General features: G+C 54.6%; 1 pseudogene; it reads right to left on the reverse strand.

The window, feature by feature from the left end:
* LOC133134669 (adhesion G protein-coupled receptor B2-like) overlaps positions 1 to 20,000 on the reverse strand; it is a 120,289-nt pseudogene that overhangs the window by 62,438 nt on the left and 37,851 nt on the right.

The following is a 20,000-nucleotide window of genomic DNA, read 5'->3' on the forward strand; positions in this document are numbered from 1 at the left end:
GCTGATTTGGGACAGCTCTGTAGGTGCTGATTTGGGACAGGTCTGTAGGTGCTGATTTGGGACAGGTCTGTAGGTGCTGATTCAGGTCTGAGATGGAAAAGCTAAATGAGCTGGGGCCCCTGTTGTTAACCCTGTTGACTTCATTTGCATGAGGTGACCTTTCCTGATCCGCTCGTTCAGACTGGTCATGTGATGCAGAGCTATTTTGGGGAATTGCATCAGGGAGGGGGAGAGCGGCAGGAGCAGGGCTGCTGTCAGACAGAGAAACGCCCCGGGGCCCCAGAGCAGGGACACACTGGCCCCAGAGCAGAGAAACACTGGCCCCAGAACAGAGACACACTGGCCCCAGAGCAGGGACAGAGACACACTGGCCCCAGAACAGGGACACACTGGCCCCAGGGCCCCAGAGCAGGGACACACTGGCCCCAGAGCAGGGACACACTGGCCCCAGAGCAGAGACACACTGGCCCCAGAGCAGAGACACACTGGCCCCAGAACAGAGACACACTGGCCCCAGAGCAGAGACACACTGGCCCCAGGGCCCCAGAACAGGGACACACTGGCCCCAGAGCAGGGACACACTGGCCCAAGAGCAGAGACACACTGGCCCCAGAGCAGAGAAACACTGGCCCCAGAACAGAGAAACACTGGCCCCAGAGCAGAGAAACACTGGCCCCAGAACAGAGAAACACTGGCCCCAGAGCAGAGACACACTGGCCCCAGGGCCCCAGAGCAGGGACAGAGACACACTGGCCCCAGAACAGGGACACACTGGCCCCAGGGCCCCAGAGCAGGGACACACTGGCCCCAGAGCAGGGACACACTGGCCCCAGAGCAGGGACACACTGGCCCCAGAGTAGAGACACACTGGCCCCAGAACAGAGACACACTGGCCCCAGAGCAGAGACACACTGGCCCCAGAGCAGGGACACACTGGCCCCAGAGCAGGGACACACTGGCCCCAGAGCAGGGACACACTGGCCCCAGAGCAGGGACACACTGGCCCCAGAGCAGAGAAACACTGGCCCCAGAGCAGGGACACACTGGCCCCAGGGCCCCAGAACAGGGACACACTGGCCCCAGAACAGGGACACACTGGCCCCAGAGCAGGGACACACTGGCCCCAGGGCCCCAGAGCAGGGACACACTGGCCCCAGAGCAGGGACACACTGGCCCCAGGACCCCAGAACAGGGACACACTGGCCCCAGAGCAGGGACACACTGGCCCCAGGGCCCCAGAGCAGGGACACACTGGCCCCAGAGCAGGGACACGCTGGCCCCAGAACAGAGACACACTGGCCCCAGGGCCCCAGAGCAGGGACACACTGGCCCCAGAACAGAGACACACTGGCCCCAGAGCAGGGACACACTGGCCCCAGAGCAGGGACACACTGGCCCCAGAGCAGAGACACACTGGCCCCAGAACAGGAACACACTGGCCCCAGAGCAGGGACACACTGGCCCCAGAGCAGGAACAGAGACACACTGGCCCCAGAGCAGGAACAGAGACACACTGGCCCCAGAGCAGGAACAGAGACACACTGGCCCCAGAGCAGAGACACACTGGCCCCAGGGCCCCAGAACAGAGACACACTGGCCCCAGAGCAGAGACACACTGGCCCCAGGGCCCCAGAACAGAGACACACTGGCCCCAGAGCAGGAACAGAGACACACTGGCCCCAGAGCAGGAACAGAGACACACTGGCCCCAGAGCAGGAACAGAGAAAGTAAAAATGTCCCTGAAAGCCAGAGATACAGTGGCAGAGCCATGGCGTTATTTCTGCTGGGGGCTGTTGTGTGGAGCCTGTAATGTGAAATAAAAGCACTCCTTCATCACTGTGCTCCTGACTGGCGTTCCCACGGGGAGCACACAACTCTCCAGCATTTTCAGCCAAAACAACACGAGAGGAATCACGTTTGAGGCTTGCCAGCTGAGACCGGGGAAACCAGGCCAAATTCTTAACTAACAGTCGCAGTAATTGTAACTTTCCACACTCATTTGAAATGTATTGACTGGAGTTGAATGTGAAATTTAATTGTGTGTAGAGTGAAACTGAGCAAGTGTAGCAGCCAGTGAAGTGAAGTTTCCATGGAGACGTGTGTGCCCGGGGGGGGGGGGGCTCTGCCCTGCCCTGCCAGCCCCCAGAGGCCAGCCCAAAACATACAACCTATTTATACCAGGATGGGGCACTGGAGTAACGGGATGGGGCACTGGAGTAACGGGATGGGGCACTGGAGTAACGGGATGGGGCACTGGAGTAACGGGATGGGGCACTGGAGTAACGGGATGGGGCACTGGAGTAACGGGATGGGGCACTGGAGTAACGGGATGGGGCACTGGAGTAACGGGATGAGGAGCTGGAGTAACGGGATGGGGCACTGGAGTAACGGGATGGGGCACTGGAGTAACGGGATGGGGCACTGGAGTAACGGGATGGGGCACTGGAGTAACGGGATGGGGCACTGGAGTAACGGGATGGGGCACTGGAGTAACGGGATGGGGCACTGGAGTAACGGGATGGGGCACTGGAGTAACGGGATGGGGCACTGGAGTAACGGGATGAGGCACTGGAGTAACGGGATGGGGCACTGGAGTAACGGGATGAGGAGCTGGAGTAACGGGATGGGGCACTGGAGTAACGGGATGGGGCACTGGAGTAACGGGATGGGGCACTGGAGTAACGGGATGAGGAGCTGGAGTAACGGGATGGGGCACTGGAGTAACGGGATGGGGCTCTGGAGTAACAGGATGAGGAGCTGGAGTAACGGGATGAGGAGCTGGAGTAACGGGATGGGGCTCTGGAGTAACGGGATGAGGAGCTGGAGTAACGGGATGAGGAGCTGGAGGAACGGGATGGGGCTCTGGAGTAACGGGATGGGGCTCTGGAGTAACGGGATGGGGCACTGGAGTAACGGGATGAGGAGCTGGAGTAACGGGATGGGGCACTGGAGTAACGGGATGGGGCTCTGGAGGAACGGGATGGCGCTCTGGAGTAACGGGATGAGGAGCTGGAGTAACGGGATGGGGCACTGGAGTAACGGGATGGGGCACTGGAATAATGGGATGAGGAGCTGGAGTAACGGGATGGGGCTCTGGAGTAACGGGATGGGGCTCTGGAGTAACGGGATGGGGCACTGGAGTAACGGGATGAGGAGCTGGAGTAACGGGATGGGGCTCTGGAGTAACGGGATGGGGCACTGGAGTAACGGGATGGGGCACTGGAGTAACGGGATGAGGAGCTGGAGTAACGGGATGGGGCTCTGGAGGAACGGGATGGGGCTCTGGAGTAACGGGATGGGGCACTGGAGTAACGGGATGGGGCTCTGGAGTAACGGGATGGGGCTCTGGAGTAACGGGATGAGGAGCTGGAGGAACGGGATGGGGCTCTGGAGTAACGGGATGGGGCACTGGAGTAACGGGATGGGGCTCTGGAGTAACGGGATGGGGCTCTGGAGTAACGGGATGGGGCACTGGAGTAACGGGATGGGGCACTGGAGTAACGGGATGGGGCTCTGGAGTAACGGGATGGGGCTCTGGAGTAACGGGATGGGGCACTGGAGTAACGGGATGGGGCACTGGAGTAACGGGATGGGGCACTGGAGTAACGGGATGGGGCTCTGGAGTAACGGGATGGGGCACTGGAGTAACGGGATGGGGCTCTGGAGTAACGGGATGGGGCTCTGGAGTAACGGGATGAGGAGCTGGAGTAACGGGATGGGGCTCTGGAGTAACGGGATGGGGCACTGGAGTAACGGGATGGGGCACTGGAGTAACGGGATGGGGCTCTGGAGTAACGGGATGGGGCACTGGAGTAACGGGATGGGGCTCTGGAGTAACGGGATGGGGCACTGGAGTAACGGGATGGGGCTCTGGAGTAACAGGATGAGGAGCTGGAGTAACGGGATGGGGCACTGGAGTAACGGGATGGGGCTCTGGAGTAACAGGATGAGGAGCTGGAGTAACGGGATGAGGAGCTGGAATAACGGGATGAGGAGCTGGAGTAACGGGATGGGGCACTGGAGTAACGGGATGAGGAGCTGGAGTAACGGGATGAGGAGCTGGAATAACGGGATGAGGAGCTGGAGTAACGGGATGGGGCACTGGAGTAACGGGATGGGGCACTGGAGTAACGGGATGGGGCACTGGAGTAACGGGATGGGGCTCTGGAGTAACAGGATGAGGAGCTGGAGTAACGGGATGAGGAGCTGGAATAACGGGATGAGGAGCTGGAGTAACGGGATGGGGCACTGGAGTAACGGGATGAGGAGCTGGAGTAACGGGATGAGGAGCTGGAATAACGGGATGAGGAGCTGGAGTAACGGGATGGGGCACTGGAGTAACGGGATGGGGCACTGGAGTAACGGGATGGGGCACTGGAATAACGGGATGGGGCACTGGAGTAACGGGATGGGGCACTGGAGTAACGGGATGGGGCACTGGAGTAACGGGATGGGGCACTGGAATAATGGGATGGGGCACTGGAGTAACGGGATGAGGAGCTGGAGGAACGGGATGGGGCACTGGAGTAACGGGATGGGGCACTGGAGTAACGGGATGGGGCTCTGGAGTAACGGGATGGGGCACTGGAGTAACGGGATGGGGCTCTGGAGTAACGGGATGGGGCACTGGAGTAACGGGATGGGGCTCTGGAGTAACAGGATGAGGAGCTGGAGTAACGGGATGGGGCACTGGAGTAACGGGATGGGGCTCTGGAGTAACAGGATGAGGAGCTGGAGTAACGGGATGAGGAGCTGGAATAACGGGATGAGGAGCTGGAGTAACGGGATGGGGCACTGGAGTAACGGGATGAGGAGCTGGAGTAACGGGATGAGGAGCTGGAATAACGGGATGAGGAGCTGGAGTAACGGGATGGGGCACTGGAGTAACGGGATGGGGCACTGGAGTAACGGGATGGGGCACTGGAGTAACGGGATGGGGCTCTGGAGTAACAGGATGAGGAGCTGGAGTAACGGGATGAGGAGCTGGAATAACGGGATGAGGAGCTGGAGTAACGGGATGGGGCACTGGAGTAACGGGATGAGGAGCTGGAGTAACGGGATGAGGAGCTGGAATAACGGGATGAGGAGCTGGAGTAACGGGATGGGGCACTGGAGTAACGGGATGGGGCTCTGGAGTAACGGGATGGGGCACTGGAGTAACGGGATGGGGCTCTGGAGTAACGGGATGGGGCTCTGGAGTAACGGGATGGGGCACTGGAGTAACGGGATGGGGCACTGGAGTAACGGGATGGGGCTCTGGAGTAACGGGATGGGGCTCTGGAGTAACGGGATGGGGCACTGGAGTAACGGGATGGGGCACTGGAATAATGGGATGAGGAGCTGGAGTAACGGGATGGGGCTCTGGAGTAACGGGATGGGGCTCTGGAGTAACGGGATGGGGCACTGGAGTAACGGGATGAGGAGCTGGAGTAACGGGATGGGGCTCTGGAGTAACGGGATGGGGCACTGGAGTAACGGGATGGGGCACTGGAGTAACGGGATGAGGAGCTGGAGTAACGGGATGGGGCTCTGGAGGAACGGGATGGGGCTCTGGAGTAACGGGATGGGGCACTGGAGTAACGGGATGGGGCTCTGGAGTAACGGGATGGGGCTCTGGAGTAACGGGATGAGGAGCTGGAGGAACGGGATGGGGCTCTGGAGTAACGGGATGGGGCACTGGAGTAATGGGATGGGGCTCTGGAGTAACGGGATGGGGCTCTGGAGTAACGGGATGGGGCACTGGAGTAACGGGATGGGGCACTGGAGTAACGGGATGGGGCTCTGGAGTAACGGGATGGGGCTCTGGAGTAACGGGATGGGGCACTGGAGTAACGAGATGGGGCACTGGAGTAACGGGATGGGGCACTGGAGTAACGGGATGGGGCTCTGGAGTAACGGGATGGGGCACTGGAGTAACGGGATGGGGCTCTGGAGTAACGGGATGGGGCTCTGGAGTAACGGGATGAGGAGCTGGAGTAACGGGATGGGGCTCTGGAGTAACGGGATGGGGCACTGGAGTAACGGGATGGGGCACTGGAGTAACGGGATGGGGCTCTGGAGTAACGGGATGGGGCACTGGAGTAACGGGATGGGGCTCTGGAGTAACGGGATGGGGCACTGGAGTAACGGGATGGGGCTCTGGAGTAACAGGATGAGGAGCTGGAGTAACGGGATGGGGCACTGGAGTAACGGGATGGGGCTCTGGAGTAACAGGATGAGGAGCTGGAGTAACGGGATGAGGAGCTGGAATAACGGGATGAGGAGCTGGAGTAACGGGATGGGGCACTGGAGTAACGGGATGAGGAGCTGGAGTAACGGGATGAGGAGCTGGAATAACGGGATGAGGAGCTGGAGTAACGGGATGGGGCACTGGAGTAACGGGATGGGGCACTGGAGTAACGGGATGGGGCACTGGAGTAACGGGATGGGGCTCTGGAGTAACAGGATGAGGAGCTGGAGTAACGGGATGAGGAGCTGGAATAACGGGATGAGGAGCTGGAGTAACGGGATGGGGCACTGGAGTAACGGGATGAGGAGCTGGAGTAACGGGATGAGGAGCTGGAATAACGGGATGAGGAGCTGGAGTAACGGGATGGGGCACTGGAGTAACGGGATGGGGCACTGGAGTAACGGGATGGGGCACTGGAATAACGGGATGGGGCACTGGAGTAACGGGATGGGGCACTGGAGTAACGGGATGGGGCACTGGAGTAACGGGATGGGGCACTGGAATAATGGGATGGGGCACTGGAGTAACGGGATGAGGAGCTGGAGGAACGGGATGGGGCACTGGAGTAACGGGATGGGGCACTGGAGTAACGGGATGGGGCTCTGGAGTAACGGGATGGGGCACTGGAGTAACGGGATGGGGCTCTGGAGTAACGGGATGGGGCACTGGAGTAACGGGATGGGGCTCTGGAGTAACAGGATGAGGAGCTGGAGTAACGGGATGGGGCACTGGAGTAACGGGATGGGGCTCTGGAGTAACAGGATGAGGAGCTGGAGTAACGGGATGAGGAGCTGGAATAACGGGATGAGGAGCTGGAGTAACGGGATGGGGCACTGGAGTAACGGGATGAGGAGCTGGAGTAACGGGATGAGGAGCTGGAATAACGGGATGAGGAGCTGGAGTAACGGGATGGGGCACTGGAGTAACGGGATGGGGCACTGGAGTAACGGGATGGGGCACTGGAGTAACGGGATGGGGCTCTGGAGTAACAGGATGAGGAGCTGGAGTAACGGGATGAGGAGCTGGAATAACGGGATGAGGAGCTGGAGTAACGGGATGGGGCACTGGAGTAACGGGATGAGGAGCTGGAGTAACGGGATGAGGAGCTGGAATAACGGGATGAGGAGCTGGAGTAACGGGATGGGGCACTGGAGTAACGGGATGGGGCTCTGGAGTAACGGGATGGGGCACTGGAGTAACGGGATGGGGCTCTGGAGTAACGGGATGGGGCTCTGGAGTAACGGGATGGGGCACTGGAGTAACGGGATGGGGCACTGGAGTAACGGGATGGGGCTCTGGAGTAACGGGATGGGGCTCTGGAGTAACGGGATGGGGCACTGGAGTAACGGGATGGGGCACTGGAGTAACGGGATGGGGCACTGGAGTAACGGGATGGGGCTCTGGAGTAACGGGATGGGGAGCTGGAGTAACGGGATGGGGCTCTGGAGTAACGGGATGGGGCTCTGGAGTAACGGGATGAGGAGCTGGAGTAACAGGATGGGGCTCTGGAGTAACGGGATGGGGCACTGGAGTAACGGGATGGGGCACTGGAGTAACGGGATGGGGCTCTGGAGTAACGGGATGGGGCACTGGAGTAACGGGATGGGGCTCTGGAGTAACGGGATGGGGCACTGGAGTAACGGGATGGGGCTCTGGAGTAACAGGATGAGGAGCTGGAGTAACGGGATGGGGCACTGGAGTAACGGGATGGGGCTCTGGAGTAACAGGATGAGGAGCTGGAGTAACGGGATGAGTAGCTGGAATAACGGGATGAGGAGCTGGAGTAACGGGATGGGGCACTGGAGTAACGGGATGAGGAGCTGGAGTAACGGGATGAGGAGCTGGAATAACGGGATGAGGAGCTGGAGTAACGGGATGGGGCACTGGAGTAACGGGATGGGGCACTGGAGTAACGGGATGGGGCACTGGAGTAACGGGATGGGGCTCTGGAGTAACAGGATGAGGAGCTGGAGTAACGGGATGAGGAGCTGGAATAACGGGATGAGGAGCTGGAGTAACGGGATGGGGCACTGGAGTAACGGGATGAGGAGCTGGAGTAACGGGATGAGGAGCTGGAATAACGGGATGAGGAGCTGGAGTAACGGGATGGGGCACTGGAGTAACGGGATGGGGCACTGGAGTAACGGGATGGGGCACTGGAATAACGGGATGGGGCACTGGAGTAACGGGATGGGGCACTGGAGTAACGGGATGGGGCACTGGAGTAACGGGATGGGGCACTGGAATAATGGGATGGGGCACTGGAGTAACGGGATGAGGAGCTGGAGGAACGGGATGGGGCACTGGAGTAACGGGATGGGGCACTGGAGTAACGGGATGGGGCTCTGGAGTAACGGGATGGGGCACTGGAGTAACGGGATGGGGCTCTGGAGTAACGGGATGGGGCACTGGAGTAACGGGATGGGGCTCTGGAGTAACAGGATGAGGAGCTGGAGTAAGGGGATGGGGCACTGGAGTAACGGGATGGGGCTCTGGAGTAACAGGATGAGGAGCTGGAGTAACGGGATGAGGAGCTGGAATAACGGGATGAGGAGCTGGAGTAACGGGATGGGGCACTGGAGTAACGGGATGAGGAGCTGGAGTAACGGGATGAGGAGCTGGAATAACGGGATGAGGAGCTGGAGTAACGGGATGGGGCACTGGAGTAACGGGATGGGGCTCTGGAGTAACAGGATGAGGAGCTGGAGTAACGGGATGAGGAGCTGGAATAACGGGATGAGGAGCTGGAGTAACGGGATGGGGCACTGGAGTAACGGGATGAGGAGCTGGAGTAACGGGATGAGGAGCTGGAATAACGGGATGAGGAGCTGGAGTAACGGGATGGGGCACTGGAGTAACGGGATGGGGCACTGGAGTAACGGGATGGGGCACTGGAGTAACGGGATGGGGCACTGGAATAACGGGATGGCGCTCTGGAATAACGGGATGGGGCACTGGAATAATGGGATGGCGCTCTGGAGTAACGGGATGGGGCACTGGAATAATGGGATGGCGCTCTGGAGTAACGGGATGGGGCACTGGAATAATGGGATGGCGCTCTGGAGTAACGGGATGGGGCACTGGAATAATGGGATGGCGCTCTGGAGTAACGGGATGGGGCACTGGAATAATGGGATGGCGCTCTGGAATAACGGGATGGGGCACTGTAATAATGGGATGGCGCTCTGGAATAACGGGATGGGGCACTGGAATAATGGGATGGCGCTCTGGAATAACGGGATGGGGCACTGGAATAAGCTATTGAAATGACATGCAAATATAGGTTAAAGACTGACTTTTTCAGCCAATGGGTTGAAGGATGGGAGGGGCTGTCAGTGTTAAACTGGGCTGTCAGTGCGGGTGTCTCTGAGTGAAGACAAGCCTGCCTGCCTCATGGCTGCCCTACTGACTCTGCTGCCACAGATCCACACTGCTGGGGTTCCCATTACCGCACACAGGCACCTCACACACCGACCCTCACACGCTGAACCTCACACACTGACCCCAGACACCTCTATCTCACTGACCCTCACACACTGAACCTCACACACTGACCCCAGACACCTCTATCTCACTGAACCTCACACACTGACCCCAGACACCTCTATCTCACTGAACCTCACACACTGACCCCAGACACCTCTATCTCACTGACCCTCACACACTGAACCTCACACACTGACCCCAGACACCTCTATCTCACTGACCCTCACACACTGAACCTCACACACTGACCCCAGACACCTCTATCTCACTGACCCTCACACACTGAACCTCACACACTGACCCCAGACACCTCTATCTCACTGACCCTCACACACTGAACCCAGACACCTCTATCTCACTGACCCTCACACACTGAACCTCACACACTGAACCTCACACACTGACCCCAGACACCTCTATCTCACTGACCCTCACACACTGAACCTCACACACTGACCCCAGACACCTCTATCTCACTGACCCTCACACACTGAACCTCACACACTGACCCTCACACACTGACCCCAGACACCTCTATCTCACTGACCCTCACACACTGACCCTGACACACAGACCCTCACACACTGAACCTCACACACTGAACCCAGACACCTCTATCTCACTGACCCTCACACACAGACCCTCACACACTGAACCCAGACACCTCTATCTCACTGAACCTCACACACTGAACCTCACACACTGAACCTCACACACTGACCCCAGACACCTCTATCTCACTGACCCTCACACACTGAACCTCACACACTGACCCCAGACACCTCTATCTCACTGACCCTCACACACTGACCCTCACACACTGAACCCAGACACCTCTATCTCACTGAACCTCACACACTGAACCTCACACACTGAACCCAGACACCTCTATCTCACTGAACCTCACACACTGACCCTCACACACTGAACCTCACACACTGAACCCAGACACCTCTATCTCACTGAACCTCACACACTGACCCTCACACACTGAACCTCACACACTGACCCCAGACACCTCTATCTCACTGAACCTCACACACTGACCCTCACAGAGCACCACGTCTAACCTGGCCTGTCACCTGAGTGTGACCCAGTTATGGTTTATTTACCTACCATTTTTTATTTAATTGACCAGTTATGGTTTATTTAATGCCAAATGACTAAAGCTCAGCCAATGACACTGTATGACATCAGGGTCGCAAACCTCCATCTCTACGCACCGCGCCATTCATGTCAGTCCTTATTATTTTTAGCAGGACATTAGCAGTAAATACAGAAGTGGTTTGGCAGGTTATGATTGCTCTGTTGTAACCATTTCAGATCTGTGGGTAAGATTAGACAGTAATTTTAAGAGTACCTGTTCTGTAAAAATGTAGTGTTTGTCAATCATGTCTTAAACTGAGATAAGGTTTTCTAGTTTTTTTAATGGGATGGTTCTGTTATATACACATGAAAACATAAACATGAAAATAACTAAATTTCAGGCAAAGAAAATTAAAAGAAAAAAAAAGAAACCCAGCAGGATGGGTTTCAGAATGCAGCAGAATGACATGTTGGCCTTGGGAACTGAACCACAATGGAGAATCTGGCAGAACCAACATGGAGGCAGGGGCACTGTAGAAACTGGCACAGACAAGCTCCCAATCAGAGCCAACATGGAGGCAGGGGCACTGTAGAAACTGGCACAGACAAGCTCCCAATCAGAGCCAACATGGAGGCAGGGGCACTGTACAAACTGGCATAGCTGAACTCCCAGTCAGAGCCAACATGGAGGCAGGACCCTGGACAGGATTGATAAACTGCTGAAATGTGTTACTGGCTGGGGGCAAAATGTGTGCATTTGGCAGAGGTGAAAGGCAGGGTGCTGAAGGATTCTGTTTCTGTGTCCTGGCTGGGAGACTGATAACCTGCTGGCATCACAATCCACCATTCTTCACAAACTCAACCTCTACACACTGACAACTGCGACAGGGGTAAAATTTAACACTGAGAAACATTTACACATTAAACCAGATAAACACAAACATATATACACACTAAACCACATACACACCAGAACAGATAAACACTAACATACATACACACTAAACCACATACACACCAGAACAGATAAACACTAAAGCAGGTACACTCTAAACCAGGTACACACTAAAACATATACACACTACACCAGGTGGGCATTATGGAAGCTACACCACTGCACCTGTGCTAAAACAGCCAGAATCCCATCTCTTTGAGTTCCCAGAATCCTCTCCTCCAACCTCATCTCCCAGTGGGAGACAAAAGCCCCATAATCCCCCTCCTGAGGCTAAGACCTGCTCTAGTTCTGCAGCGAGCTGGTGTCACTGAAGCCACTGGCTCCAAGCGCTCCTGAGTCTGAGGCAGAGTACAGACTGTGCTGTAACGTGGAGGTTGCTGGTTCAAACCCAGTTGGGGCACAGCCACCATCCTAGCAGTCAGAGTAATGCACAGCAGCTGTGTGATAAATACAATCAGTCAGAGTAATGCACAGCAGCTGTGTGATAAATACAATCAGTCAGAGTAATGCACAGCAGCTGTGTGATAAATACAATCAGTCAGAGTAATGCACAGCAGCTGTGTGATAAATACAATCAGTCAGAGTAATGCACAGCAGCTGTGTGATAAATACAATCAGTCAGAGTAATGCACAGCAGCTGTGTGATACATACAATCAGTCAGAGTAATGCACAGCAGCTGTGTGATAAATACAATCAGTCAGAGTAATGCACAGCAGCTGTGTGATAAATACAATCAGTCAGAGTAATGCACAGCAGCTGTGTGATAAATACAATCAGTCAGAGTAATGCACAGAAGCTGTGTGATAAATACAATGGGAGCTGTGCGTCAATGGCCTGAACATAATTAGCTAATTAACTAAGGTAATGGGTTTGATTGGCCGCTAGGAGCCAATGGAATAGCGGCTGCTGCCGGAGGCGGGGCTAGGGGGGTGGCTTTGGCTGTGCCTCTTATGATTATTCATCATCGTCCCGTTCTGGCAAAACAGGGTCACACACGGCCCAGGGACGTTTGCAAAGCCCAGAAACAGAAACAATCTGCTGCTGCTCTACCACTGCTCCTCTACCACTGCTGCTCCACACTGCTGCTCTACCACTGCTCTACCACTGCTGCTCTACCACTGCTGCTCCACACTGCTGCTCCACACTGCTGCTCTACCACTGCTCTACCACTGCTGCTCTACCACTGCTCTACCACTGCTGCTCCACACTGCTGCTCCACACTGCTGCTCTACCACTGCTCCTCTACCACTGCTGCTCCACACTGCTGCTCTACCACTGCTCCTCTACCACTGCTGCTCCACACTGCTGCTCTACCACTGCTCCTCTACCACTGCTGCTCCACACTGCAGCTCTACCACTGCTCCTCTACCACTGCTGCTCTACCACTGCTCTACCACTGCTGCTCTACCACTGCTGCTCTACACTGCTGCTCTACCACTGCTGCTCTACACTGCTGCTCCACACTGCTGCTCTACCACTGCTCTACCACTGCTGCTCCACACTGCTGCTCTACCACTGCTGCTCTACCACTGCTCTACCACTGCTGCTCCACACTGCAGCTCTACCACTGCTCCACACTGCTGCTCCACACTGCTGCTCTACCACTGCTGCTCTACCACTGCTGCTCTACCACTGCTCTACCACTGCTCTACCACTGCTGCTCTACCACTGCTCCTCTACCACTGCTGCTCCACACTGCTGCTCCACACTGCTGCTCCACACTGCTCTACCACTGCTGCTCTACCACTGCTCTACCACTGCTCTACCACTGCTCCTCTACCACTGCTGCTCTACCACTGCTGGTCCACACTGCTGCTCCACACTGCTGCTCTACCACTGCTCTACCACTGCTGCTCCACACTGCTGCTCCACACTGCTGCTCCACACTGCTGCTCTACCACTGCTCTACCACTGCTGCTCCACACTGCTGCTCTACCACTGCTCCTCTACCACTGCTCTACCACTGCTGCTCTACCACTGCTGCTCTACCACTGCTGCTCCACACTGCTGCTCTACCACTGCTCCTCTACCACTGCTCTACCACTGCTCTACCACTGCTGCTCTACCACTGCTCCTCTACCACTGCTGCTCTACCACTGCTGCTCCACACTGCTGCTCCACACTGCTGCTCTACCACTGCTCTACCACTGCTGCTCCACACTGCTGCTCTACCACTGCTGCTCCACACTGCTGCTCTACCACTGCTCTACCACTGCTGCTCCACACTGCTGCTTGCTGCTCTACCACTGCTCTACCACTGCTGCTCCACACTGCTGCTCTACCACTGCTGCTCCACACTGCTGCTCCACACTGCTGCTCTACCACTGCTCTACCACTGCTGCTCTACCACTGCTCTACCACTGCTGCTCCACACTGCTGCTCTACCACTGCTGCTCCACACTGCTGCTCTACCACTGCTGCTCCACACTGCTGCTCTACCACTGCTGCTCTACCACTGCTCTACCACTGCTGCTCTGACCACTGCTCCACACTTCTGCTCTGACCACTGCTCCACACTGCTGCTCTGATCACTGCTCCACACTGCTGCTCTGACCACTGCTCCACACTGCTGCTCTGACCACTGCTCCACACTGCTGCTCTGACCACTGCTCCACACTGCTGCTCCACACTGCTGCTCTGACCACTGCTCCACACTGCTGCTCCACACTGCTGCTCTGACCACTGCTCCACACTGCTGCTCTGACCACTGCTCCACACTGCTGCTCTGACCACTGCTCCACACTGCTGCTCTGACTATTGCTCCAGACTGCTCTGCTGCTCTGACCACTGCTCCACACTGCTGCTCTGACCACTGCTCCAGACTGCTCTGCTGCTCTGACCACTGCTCCACACTGCTGCTCTGACCACTGCTCCACACTGCTGCTCTAAGCACTGCATCTCTATTTAACTGAGTTTAATGCCACTTGCCTTGTAAGTGACAACAGTTCCTGACAAAGGCTTGTTTTAGCAGGAATGAGTAGGTGGACAATTAAAAGAGGTAATTTTATTTCTCTTAAAGGTATAATCACAACTGCTTATTACAGCTCCATCTCTAGGCTGTAATTAAAATTATGAATTGTGATTTTATGGGAGGGTAAAACCAGCACATATGGAATTATGTGCAGAACATTGCTGCTGAATCTGTATTTGTGTGTGAAATCAAATGGAACATTGATTCCAAAAAAAATCTTTTCAACACTTGTGCTGTTGTCACATCCTCCACTGCCATGAGGACTGTTCTTCAGATCCGCTGATCAATCCCCTTAACTGATCAAACTGATCCCCTTAACTGATCCAACTCAAGAGCCGATCCCTTTAACTATGATATAACAGGCCTCTACACACAGCAGTGCTTACAGACCAGACCTGCTCATTGAGATGCACAGTGCTGTTTATGTAAGGCTCTCATTCCCACATCACCAGCTGCTGTCAGCCTCCACATCTCTGATTGGCTGAGGTCTGTATCCTCCCATGCACTGTATACCTGCACATTCCCAAACCTAAACATGTTACCGTGGAAACCAAACCCAAACACATGCTACCGTGGAAATGTCACCTGCAGAGACTTAAAACTAGCAGGGGCAGCCTGTTGCTATGGAAACTCAGGCTCACCTTGTGGGACGTAAAGTCAGGCTCACCTTGAGGGACGTAAAGTCAGGCTCACCTTGAGGGACATAAAGTCAGGCTCACCTTGAGGGACGTAAAGTCAGGCTCACCTTGAGGGACGTAAAGTCAGGCTCACCTTGAGGGACGTAAAGTCAGGCTCATCTTGTGGGACGTAAAGTCAGGCTCACCTTGAGGGACGTAAAGTCAGGCTCACCTTGCGGGACGTAAAGTCAGGCTCACCTTGAGGGACATAAAGTCAGGCTCACCTTGAGGGACATAAAGTCAGGCTCACCTTGAGGGACGTAAACTCAGGCTTACCTTGAGGGACGTAAAGTCAGGCTCACCTTGAGGGACGTAAAGTCAGGCTCACCTTGAGGGACATAAAGTCAGGCTCACCTTGAGGGACATAAAGTCAGGCTCATCTTGAGGGACATAAAGTCAGGCTCACCTTGAGGGACATAAAGTCAGGCTCACCTTGAGGGACATAAAGTCAGGCTCACCTTGAGGGACGTAAAGTCAGGCTCACCTTGTGGGACGTAAAGTCAGGCTCACCTTGCGGGACGTAAAGTCAGGCTCACCTTGCGGGACATAAAGTCAGGCTCATCTTGAGGGACATAAAGTCAGGCTCACCTTGAGGGACATAAAGTCAGGCTCACCTTGTGGGACGTAAAGTCAGGCTCACCTTGCGGGACATAAAGTCAGGCTCATCTTGAGGGACATAAAGTCAGGCTCACCTTGAGGGACATAAAGTCAGGCTCATCTTGAGGGACATAAAGTCAGGCTCACCTTGAGGGACATAAAGTCAGGCTCACCTTGTGGGACGTAAAGTCAGGCTCACCTTGCGGGACGTAAAGTCAGGCTCACCTTGAGGGACATAAAGTCAGGCTCACCTTGTGGGACGTAAAGTCAGGCTCACCTTGCGGGACGTCGCGGGGCACCAGGGCGATGGCGTGGATCGATGGCGTCTGTGTGACGCAGCAGGGGTCGGGCGGGGCCGGGAGCACGTCGGGGGCGTGGCCGGGGGCGGAGGCGTTGCCGGGCGTGCGGGGCGTGGTCAGGGGCGGGGCCAGGTCGGTGTCGGGGCAGAGGCAGCCGGTCTGGGCGAGGCCGCACCCCTGGCTGTCCCGGCCGGAGCGCAGACACTCAGCGAACCAGCGGCACAGGACGCTGCAGGCGAACTGGCTGGAGTTCTCATTGTTGATCAGCAGCACCTCCACCAGCTGGAACGCCAGCGTCTCCATAGAGACGGGGTCATGGGCGGAGCCGGGCGGGGCCGTGGAGGCGGGCGCGGTCGTCAGGCACAGCTGCACAAAGTTCTTGTCGAACTGCAGGAAGGGGTGGGGCTCCGAGGGGTGGGGCCGGCACAGGTCCACAGTCTCTGGGTCGGGCGGGGCCACACAGCTCTGATTGGCCAGGTAGTGGTCGAGGGGGAGGAGTATGGGCGCGTAGGCATGGCAGGCGGCAGCGTGGTGCTTGAAGCGCACGTACAGCGTGTACTTGGTGGGGTCCGGGTTCTCCACCGTCCAGGAGCAGCCTGAGGTGATGTGGGGGGGGAACAGGTCCCGCAGGGCGAACGACCCGTAGAGCACCCCCTGTACCATGGAGGAGCAGGGGAAGAAGGAGGGAGAGGGAGAGGGAGAGGGGGAGGGAGAGGAGGAGGGAGGGGAGGAGGAGGAGGAGGGGGGGGAAGAGTCCTGAGCCCATGCCAGCACCAGCAGTGACCACAGCACTGACACACATACCAGCCCCATAACAGGGCTCATCCTGGGAGAGAGAGAGAGAGAGAGAGAGGGAGGGGGAGGGAGGGGGAGAGAGAGAGAGAGAGAGGAGGGAGTGAAGTAGAGAGAGATGGGGAGGGAGACAGAGAGGTAGAGAGGTACAGAGAGAGGGGGAGGGAGTGAGAGAGGTAGAGAGAGAGGGGGAGGGAGGGAGAGAGGTAGAGAGAGAGGGGGAGGGAGAGAGGGAGAGAGAACAGGGGGAAGGAGAGATGAGTAATAGGCACACCCTGGGCCAATTGGCACTGAGGCTCAGTGAACAGAGCAGAACCAAATCGCAAATCTAAAATGTCTTATAAAAAATACATAAATACATTCTAAACAATAGATCTGGATTTGCAAAGCAAATACACATAAAACTTTTTTTTTTAATTAACATTCTTTTCTCTCAATACAGACAATAACTGCCCCCCCCCAAGCCACAGAACACAACAAAAACACAAAGCAATCGCCCAAAACCAAAACAAGGACCCAACACCAGCCGCTGCTGAACAGGCATCCAGAGCGACTGAAGCTATTCAGCCAATGAGGCAGCAGTGAGGTCCGCCAGACGTACATTTTTGAGGTAGAGATATAGATTACATTATTATTACATTATTGGCATTTGGCAGACGCTCTTATCCAGAGCAATGTACAGTTGATCAGACTAAGCAGGAGACAATCCTCCCCTGGAGCAATGCAGGGTTAAGGGCCTTGCTCAAGGGCCCAACGGCTGTGCAGATCTTATTGTGGCTACACCGGGATTAGAACCACCAACCTTGCGTGTCCCAGTCATTTACCTACGCTACAGGCTGCTACAGGTAGAGATATAGATATCGATACAGGTAGAGATATAGATATCGATACAGGTAGAGATATAGATATCGACAGAGGTAGAGATATAGATATCGATGCAGGTAGAGATATAGATATCGACCAAGGTAGAGATATATAACATTTTGAATTGTGATTAAACATTAGTACTCTAGGACAGCATGGAATATCTCTGTTAACAACAAAAATCAAACAGAAATCCCAAAACATACGCATGATGGTGGCTACAGACACAGATCAGATCAGATCAGAACAAGCAAGCTTCACCATGAGACACTTTCTAGGTGTATGTCCTGTGAAGAAAGCTGTAGTGCATGAGCAGATGGTCAGGATTTTTAGATACACATGGAAGATTGTTCCAAAGGAATCTCATTACTAGTGCATAGATGGTGGATAGATCTTACATATTTGTATGGTTTGTAAGAGGCTCTGAGGAACACTGGGCAGAGACGGCCTGGTTCCGTTTCTCCAGCAGGGCTCTGTTCCCCAGGCAACCACGTGAGACGCAAACACAGGTAAAAGTAAAATGATGTGGGTTGTACTGTGATTTTAAAATGTCAGGAATGGTGTAAATGACCAGTGTTCTGCATTGAGGAGATGAGGAGGACAGGACTCTGTTAACAGTGTATAGATATGAAAAATGGGAGTGTTAAATGCCATTTGCAGACGGTCTTTGTATGTTTCATGACTTTTCCCCAAATTATAAGAAGATAAGACATTATGGGCCCAAAAACGCAATTTAGCTTGTCACAGAGGAATAGCTGAGTGGATGACATCCTGAGGTCTGTGGGGATGCACCAGCCCTTCTACAATCACCAGGAGACGGACGCCTGAGGACTCTCCAAGCTATAATAGGGTGTAAAATAAAATAATTTAAATACAATTTAATAAAATTTGACATTCGAGAATGAACTTTGGTCCAATTTTATCTGGTGGAGGAAGCAGAATCATGGGAGCAAAAGAAACGTGGCAGAACAGTCTCCATTTTAATAATGGAGACTCTACCCTGTAGAGTGCGTGGGAGATGTGACCATGTGCTAAGATCAGCCTCTATTTGTTTAAAAATGTTTTTAAATAGTTTAAGGCAATCAGATGGAGTGAGGGATGGATATGAACACTAATATATCTAAAGTGTTTAATTGCTATATGTGAGGACAGGGCATTTTCACTTATCCCACAGTTAAGGGGAATCACTGCAGGCTTAGTCCAGTTTATTATGTATAAACTCATTAAAACTGGAGAGAATATGAGCAAAAAAAGATCATCAGGACATCATCAGGACAGGGATATATTATGTTCAGTGCTGTTCACTTATGGGTTTGATGGATATGGATAGGGAGGTGGATGGAGCCAGTGGCTCTGATGGGTTTGATGGATATGGATTGGGATGATGGGTTTGATGGATATGGATTGGGAGGTGGATGGAGCCAGTGGCTCTGATGGGTTTGATGGATATGGATTGGGATGATGGGTTTGATGGATTGGGATGATGGGTTTGATGGATATGGATTGGGAGGTTGATGGAGCCAGTGGCTCTGATGGGTTTGATGGATATGGATTGGGATGATGGGTTTGATGGATATGGATTGGGAGGTGGATGGAGCCAGTGGCTCTGATGGGTTTGATGGATATGGATTGGGATGATGGGTTTGATGGATATGGATTGGGATGATGGGTTTGATGGATATGGATTGGGATGATGGGTTTGATGGATATGGATTGAAACCTGTTTGAGCTTAGTCATATACACTCACTGAGCACTTTATTAGGTAGGCCTGGACACCAGCTTCTTAATGTAAATATTTAATCAGCAAATCATTTGGCAAATCATTAAATTAATAAATTAATAAAAGCATGCAGACATGGTTCAGCTGTTTTCCAGACCAAATTTCAGAATGGGTAAGAAATGTGATCTAAGTGACTTTGACCGTGGAATGATTGTTGGTGTCAGACAGGGTGGTCTAGTTTTGCATCTGTTCAAATACATGTTAAGATATTCATGGTGCTTAAAAAAACCCAGGATCTCATAAGCATATCCCAGAATCCCCG

Source organism: Conger conger, chromosome 1, assembly GCF_963514075.1.
Source record: "Conger conger chromosome 1, fConCon1.1, whole genome shotgun sequence".
Lineage (NCBI taxonomy): Eukaryota > Metazoa > Chordata > Actinopteri > Anguilliformes > Congridae > Conger > Conger conger.